Below are 7,640 nucleotides of genomic sequence, written 5' to 3'. Positions count from 1 at the left end.
GTGACTGGTGTAAACGTTGCGGCTTTGTGATAGATGTCATTAATGGTTAGTAAATATGATTGCCGGTGTCATTAGCGATGTTGAGGATTATTGGGAACCATTGTAGTTACCATAGAGATTACAATGTAGCATGTGCCTTATATGTAATGTTACAGCTACAACATACATTAAACATGGCAAAGAATGAGCTGATTGAACTGGGTAATTTACTCGACCACTTTCAATTTGTTCAGAGGTGTATAACTAACATATTCTCAACAGCAGTTCCAATTTTTGAACTCTCGGGGCAGAATTATTTGTGGGACGCCACCAGATTTTCTGAGGGCGTGTTGCAAGACAACGAACACGCTGGGCTTTATGATGACTCGTGAAACTGGTCGAGGCTATTGAGAGATGCGGTTATAGACTACCTAGCAACAAATCGGCGACTAGTGATCGCGCACAAAATTGACAGGTCGATTCGCATCTAAGTCTTTTCCGTTGCCGCCAAAGTTTGATGTTTATTGATTCAAACACCTGTTTGAATCAAGATGGTCGCGGCTACACCTGATTAGGGCGAGATTGCTAGCCGCTAGGGACGGTTATAGTCTTAATCGAGTGATTCTTGTTATGACCCCAGGTGGCCTGAAGAACGAGTCTACCCCAATGAGAGTTATTCAGCCATCTGGACCTGATTGAGAGGTCAGAGGAAGTATAGTTATGTGAATATATACTAAATGCATGACAAGTGTTGATGAATAGTATAAAAGCACGGGCAGAGGATGAACATGTAAATAAGTGACGCGACACGAGATGTCGATACTTTGTTGACAAGGTGAGAGGCTCGCCAGGGACGTCTTGAGCTCACTTGAGCAACAGGTCGTGAGAGAGGGTTGTACTGTGTTTAAGTTCCCGGCAGAAAAGGAGGAACCCCTAGTTGTGTGCCCCTACTAAAGGAGGTAATCAAGCAGGTGTTTATGTGTGAAGCCTGTGGACGTTTTAATGTGCTCAAGTCAAGAGTAGAAGAGCTGTGAGACAGTCTAAGACCTGGTTGGGTGTCAGATGGGACGACATCTTGGAGCCGCAGCCGACCTGAGCGCCCTCAACAGAGGAATTCTGCGGTAAGCTAATATAACAGTTGTTGCAGTGGTTGCCTGTGTTTGATTATGTGCCCATCATGGCAAGTGTTTATGAGTATAGTATATATGTTTTACTAAGGCAGTGAGCTGATATAAGAGAGAGATAGAGGAACATCCTGGAAGGCGGAGTAACACGTCCACCCTCTCCGGAGGCCAGTGGCTGACTAAGTGAGGGAGCCTCCCGACCTTGGCTGGCGGCTGCCAGCAATGTCCCAAATGGACCCGCCCAAGATAGGGGAGGACCGTTGCGGCGACGCAATAGTTTAAGGAGATGTCGGATTGTGGAATTTTCTGTAAATACATTTAATTAAGTTTTAGTAGGGAAACATTTTTATTGGCTTGGTAATGGAAATTACAGTTTTTTGGGGGGAGAATTTGATGGAAGAACTTCGAGGCCAGGGAAGAAGTTAATTGAGGAAACTTCGAGGCAGGAGAAGTGTATGCTGAACTCTACGGGAAAGCAGAGCTCTATAGTGAGGAGCTGACCTCAAGCTGTGTAAAGGAGCAGTGAAGAGGAGTTTCACGTGTCTGTGGGATCAGTGGTGAAGAATCACTGTTGTTTGATGAGAACTTGATTGTGTCGCAGTTTGGGAGGACTGCAGGAGAGCCTTGTTGACTATTTTGGAGAGCCTCTAGGAGCAGAACAGAGGTTCATGGTTATCTTGAGGTTATCTTGAGATGATTTCGGGGCTTTTAGTGTCCCCGCGGCCCGGTCCTCGACCAGGCCTCCACCCCCAGGAAGCAGCCCGTGACAGCTGACTGACACCCAGGTACCTATTTTACTGCTAGGTAACAGGGGCATAGGGTGAAAGAAACTCTGCCCATTGTTTCTCGCCGGCGCCTGGGATCGAACCCAGGACCACAGGATCACAAGTCCAGCGTGCTGTCCGCTCGGCCGACCGGCTCCCTGATGTATAAGGGGAGTGCTTGAATGCTTGTTGGCGTGTAAAATGCAGTGTAAGGTGAGAGATTGACTTCATTTTGTGTTGGGGAATATTTATGCAGATGTTTCTGGTGTTTCAGCCAAAGGCTGAAGTTTATATACTGTCAGAGCTGATTGTACAATATTGTTGTGACAAGTGGTGTTAAAGCCTCAAGCTGAGTTTTTATATACTTTTAAAGCTGATCGTACAATAGTGTTGTGACGATATTGCAATCCCCACTTAGTGAAGAGTAGTAAGTGGTAAGCCAAGAGTTGAGCAGCCAACTGATGTGGAGGGTTGGTGAAGCCAAGATAAATTGGATTGCTACCAGGTTGTAGCAGCTTAGAGTGTTGCATGTTAATATTTCATCTTGTTTTATGATGTAATGTGGTATATGTTCTTTTGTTCATTAAATATGTATTGTTAGCTCTCTTTTGTTCACAACCTGGTGAGGCTTCCCAGACAGCAGGAGAGAGAAAGAGAAAGGATCACAGCTGTGGACAGGGTGGCAGAAAATACTAATCCATTAAAGGGAAATTTAGGAGATCAGTCCAAGATAAGGAGAGAGTGGGGAGTCACGGCGGCTCAAGTAGGGTGTGTTCATAGGAAAACGAGGCCAGTGTTGGAGCCGCACCCCTAGATATGTGATGATGAACCCCTCTCCAAGATCAAGAGGTGTACATGGAGATCTGAGAAAACTTCAAGCACTCCAGAGTTCATTGCTGGTCAACCGACGATAGCGGGAATGTGGCTGCCAAGGTCGGTTGTCTGTTCCAGCAGAGAGTGGTTGAGGGACATTGTCCACCTGTACGCAAGTAACAGTCTGAAGCAGCAACCAGAGCTCTCTTTGGAGGTTTAAGTTCCATTAGCCCCAACCCCCTCAGGCCCGGGACAGATATTGGGGGCCTGTCTGGGAGATTGGATTGACACACCCTCGTTTTGAGTCCAGGAGGCGGAGTGATACAACCATTACAGTAGCTGTGTGGGCTACCTATTGTTGGCCTGTGTGACTGCAGATACATTCTCATTCTCATTCTCATTCATTCTCTCTCTCTCTCTCTCTCTCTCTCTCTCTCTCTCTCTCTCTCTCTCTCTCTCTCTCTCTCTCTCTCTCTCTCTCTCTCTCTCTCTCTCTCTCTGGAAGACTCACAGGACAGGAAGGAGAAGGTGCAAGCGTTTGTAGAGTCAGGCAAGCCTGAGGATTTGGAAGGTTGCACCAAAGAGCAGTTGAAGCAGATAACGGAGAAATGTGGCATCAAGGTGAAGTCATCTAAAGTGGCTGGAATGAAGGATGAGATCCTTAGGCAGTTGAGAGCTAGGAACGAAGTGGTAGAATAAGGAGCCCAGAAAGGAGGTGGAAGTGGAAAGGAGGATGATGGACAAGATGAAGTGAGATCCCAAGGATCAAGTAGGAGTAGTCGCTTTAGCAGGAGTAGCCGGAATAGAAGCTTGGAAAGGTTTCAGCTAGAGCTGCAGCAGATGCAACAGCAACGTGAGGAGAAACAGTTCCAACTGGAAAAGTTGAAGTTAGAATTATAGATGAAAAATGAAACAGAAAAAAAAGAGAGCCAAACTAAGAGAACTGGAGTTGAAATAGGAGAAAGAAAAGGAGAAAACCCGAATAAGAGAACTGGAGTTGGAGCAATGAAAGAGAGAGAACAAAACAAATGGAGACCCACACGATATTAAAGTTAGAGAAAAGAACATTCCCCCTATTTGTGTCTGAGGAGGCAGAGAGCTTCTTCGAACATTTCGAGAAGGTGGTAGCCAACATCAAAGAGTAGCCACAGGAAGAATGGGCCCAATTGGTTCAATTAAGATTGATCGGTGCCGCCAGAGAGGCATATACCCAGCTGTCATTGGAGGAATGCCGAGATTATGGGACAGTGAAGAACAGCATATTACGCTTATTTCAGTTGAACCCAGAAGCATATAGGAAACGCTTCAGAGAAATGATGAAGGCTCCAGCAAGTATGTTTGCTGAGACGACAAGGGATCTGGAAAGGCGTTTCCAGAGATGGATGGAGGCTGCTGGGGTGGGATCTTATGCTGATCTAAAACAGTTGATGATTATGGAGAAATTCCTAGAAATGATGCACCCCGAGACGAGGTTAGAGATCGAAGAGGCAGGAGTGAAGGATGTAAGAGATATCGCAGATAGGGCAGACATGATTACAGAGGCGTATAAGAGCTTAAGGGAAAACAGGGTGAAAAGTGAGGCGAGACGTAACAATGGCAGACCCAGGGGAGCCTGGGGTGAGAAAAATTTTGATAGATGGGCAAATAAATGTAAGTATCCTAAAACTTAGAAAAGTAAATCGTACACCTCGTCAGAAAGTGAGGATGAAGGAGTTGAACGTTAACCTGGTCGTGTACCAAGAAATCAAGAGTCCAGCCAAATCCAGTAGAGTGCAGGTGGTGTGTCTGAGCAGAGAACTCGAGTGGGCAGAATCAAAGCCTCTCAGGAGGATATAAAAAGATTTCTCCCACATAAGGTGCTATAGATGCGGCGGACGTGGTCACATGAAGAAAGACTGTAGACAGGGCAAGAGAGTTGTGACCCTGACAATGTGTGACCATTGATTCAAATGTGTTAATGTATTGCAGGACAAACTGCAGAAAGTAAACTTAGTGAATGAGCTGTATAGGCCGGAAAGGTTGGGTCAGCATAGAAGGCCAACCTGAGGTGGAGGTTAGTATCCTCAGAGATACTGGAGTTAATCAGAGTTTGATTATGAGAAGCATGATTGGGAATTAGGTACTTTTAGTTGACAGTGAAAAGATAATGATGTATGGGTTGCTGTCTGAGGGTGACATGCCCTTTTGTACTGTTAAGCTAAATTCAGATTATTTGACGGCAGAGGTGATGTTAGAAGTGTGCCCTGACATACCTGTTCCAGGGATACAAGTGATCCTTGGCAATGGCTTGTGTGGTTATAGGGTGTTGCCGAAGCTCATGGTGGAAGCTGTGCCGGAAGTGTGCAAGGAGGGCCACGGTACCAATGGGACACCTGATAGAGGGGACCTGGCTGACATCCTAGGGGATGTGTCAGTGGACAGTCAGGTCATTGAGGTCCCTGCCTCGGTAGTGATGACGGCAGAGGTGGCCGCCTCGGTAGTGATGACGGCAGAGGTGGCCGCCTCGGTAGTGATGACGGCAGAGGTGGCCGCCGAGAGAGACACTGGTGAGGATGTGACAGTGTTGACTCCACCGATAGAAGATATCGACGTGAAGATAGCATGGCTGTTTGGTGAAGATCTAGCTCACGAAAATGAGAGCATGGCGAGGTCTCCACTGAGTGAAGATATTGACGTGGAGATAGTGTGGCTGTTTGGTGGAAGTTTAGATCAGGAAAATGAAGGCTCGGTGAGGTCAGAAGTGAAGACGACCCTGCCGGAGAGAACTAATGTGAAGAGATCCTGGAAATTGAGAATCAGGAAGTGGAGGCAGCTGTGCTGGGCAGAGGTGAAGAAGGATGTGGACAGACTGAGGACGAGAGTAAAATGTCACGTTGTCCACAGGAACAGGAGCGTAGGGATAATGAAGTTGAGTTGTATGATATGTCAAGAGTTGACACATTTCACATTAAGCGTGAAGAAGAGATAGTGAAGACGAGTGATAACAGAGAAGAGGAAGTGAGAAGAGACTGTGTGTGTGTGGAGAGATGCTTATAAGCATTCTTGGAGAGGTAGAGGAACATGTACGGTCGGGTGCTGTTGAGAATAATATAGTCCTCGAAGAAGCTTTGAGAGGACGAGGAAGAGTCGAAGGTGAAGAATTGGAGTTGTGTAGTAGAGTGAAACGGGAGAAGAAGATGACACTAAGCATGGAGGAATAGAAGAAAGTCGAAAATTCGATGGAAGTCGAAGTGGATGAAGTCTCGGATAAATGAGGAGATGAAAAAAAGAGATCGTCGGTGAAGACGAGAAAGTGAAGAATGATGACAATAGGTGGAAGTATGATGGTGGTGGATGGAAGCGTGAACACTATGTTGATGAGAGACTAAAGTGTGGTGGTGACAGACCAAATCATGAGGACGATGAACCGAAGTATGAGAACGACAGAAGAGGTACAGACCACGGATGTCTAACACTGGACATATGGGGTGCAAGAAGAAGAAGAAACGGAGGGAGGAAACAGTAAGTAGAGAGGACTGATGGAGCGAAGGTGTCCAGCAGGGACAGCCTAGCCAAGGTGTGAGAGAAGTTGGTTCACTTAGAAGACAATGTTTCTAGCGAGTTGTGAGCCAGATGTTGCAAGGGGCAACGGGTTATTTGCAGACTCCTGGAGAGAGTATGGAAACAGACTAACCAGTTGAACAAATTGGTTGGAGAAGGCCAACAATTAACTTGGAGAAAAGTGAGTTCAGGAGAGCCCGCCTGGAATACCTAGGATATGTAGTAGGGCAAGGTGAGGTTGCTCCAGTGAGAACGAAAGTGGAAGACATCGATAATTTCCTGGTACCCAGAGGAAAGGAGTTGTTAAGATACTTAGGTATGATCGGGTATTACCGGAAGTTTCGTGAGAAATTTTCCACCGTAGCCGCTCCTATGACAAGTTTGTTATTAAAGGGCAAGAAGTGGGAGTAGAACAGGGTAGCACAGGAAGTATTTGAGAAGACCAAGAAATTGTTGACTGAGGCGCCTGTGTTAGTGTCGCCGGATTTTGGAGTACCATTTGCATTGTTCGTGCATACCAGTGATGTAGGAGCTGGAGCTGTACTGACACAGCAGAAGGATGAAATTTATCGCCCCGTATCTTTCTTCTCGAAGAAGTTTGTTAAATTTCAGAGATCGTACAGTACGGTAAAGAAGGAGACTTTGGCTTTGGTTCTGGCGTTAAAGCATTTTTGAGGTATACATGAGTTGGGGAGGACACCCAGTTACGGTGTATACAGACCATAATCCCCTGGTGTTCCTGAGCAAGATGAAACACGCCAACCAGAGGCTAACCAGGTGGTTTCTATTGCACCAAGAATATGACCTTGTAATAAGGCAAATAAGAGGACGAGATAATGTGGTGGCCGATGCATTATTCCGAGCCTAACCACTGGAATAACTCTCAAAAATAAGGGGAAGGAAGTGTTATGACCCCAAGTAGCCTGAAGAACGAGTCTACCCCATTGAGAACTATTCAGCCATCTGGACCTGATTGAGAGGTCAGAGGAAGTATAGATGTATGAATATATACTAAATGCATGACAAGTGTTAATGAATAGTATAAAAGCACGGGCAGAGGATGAACATGTAAATACGTGACGTGACATGAGATGTCGATACTTTGTTGACAAGGTGAGAGGCTCGCCAGGGACGTCTTGACCTCACTTGAGCAACAGAGGTCGTGAGAGAGGGTTGTACTGTGTTTAAGAGGAGGTAATCAGGCGGTCCTTTTGGTTCTATAAATTATATCTTGTGTACAAGTACACAAAATATAATTTTAAGACACATACATTTATACATTTATATATATATTATATATATATATATATATAATATATATATATATATATATATATATATATATATATATATATATATATATATATATATATATATATATATATATATATATATATATATATATATATATATATATATA

This window comes from Procambarus clarkii, chromosome 19 (assembly GCF_040958095.1).
Source record: "Procambarus clarkii isolate CNS0578487 chromosome 19, FALCON_Pclarkii_2.0, whole genome shotgun sequence".
NCBI classification, from domain to species: domain Eukaryota; kingdom Metazoa; phylum Arthropoda; class Malacostraca; order Decapoda; family Cambaridae; genus Procambarus; species Procambarus clarkii.
This window is presented reverse-complemented; position numbering follows the sequence as displayed.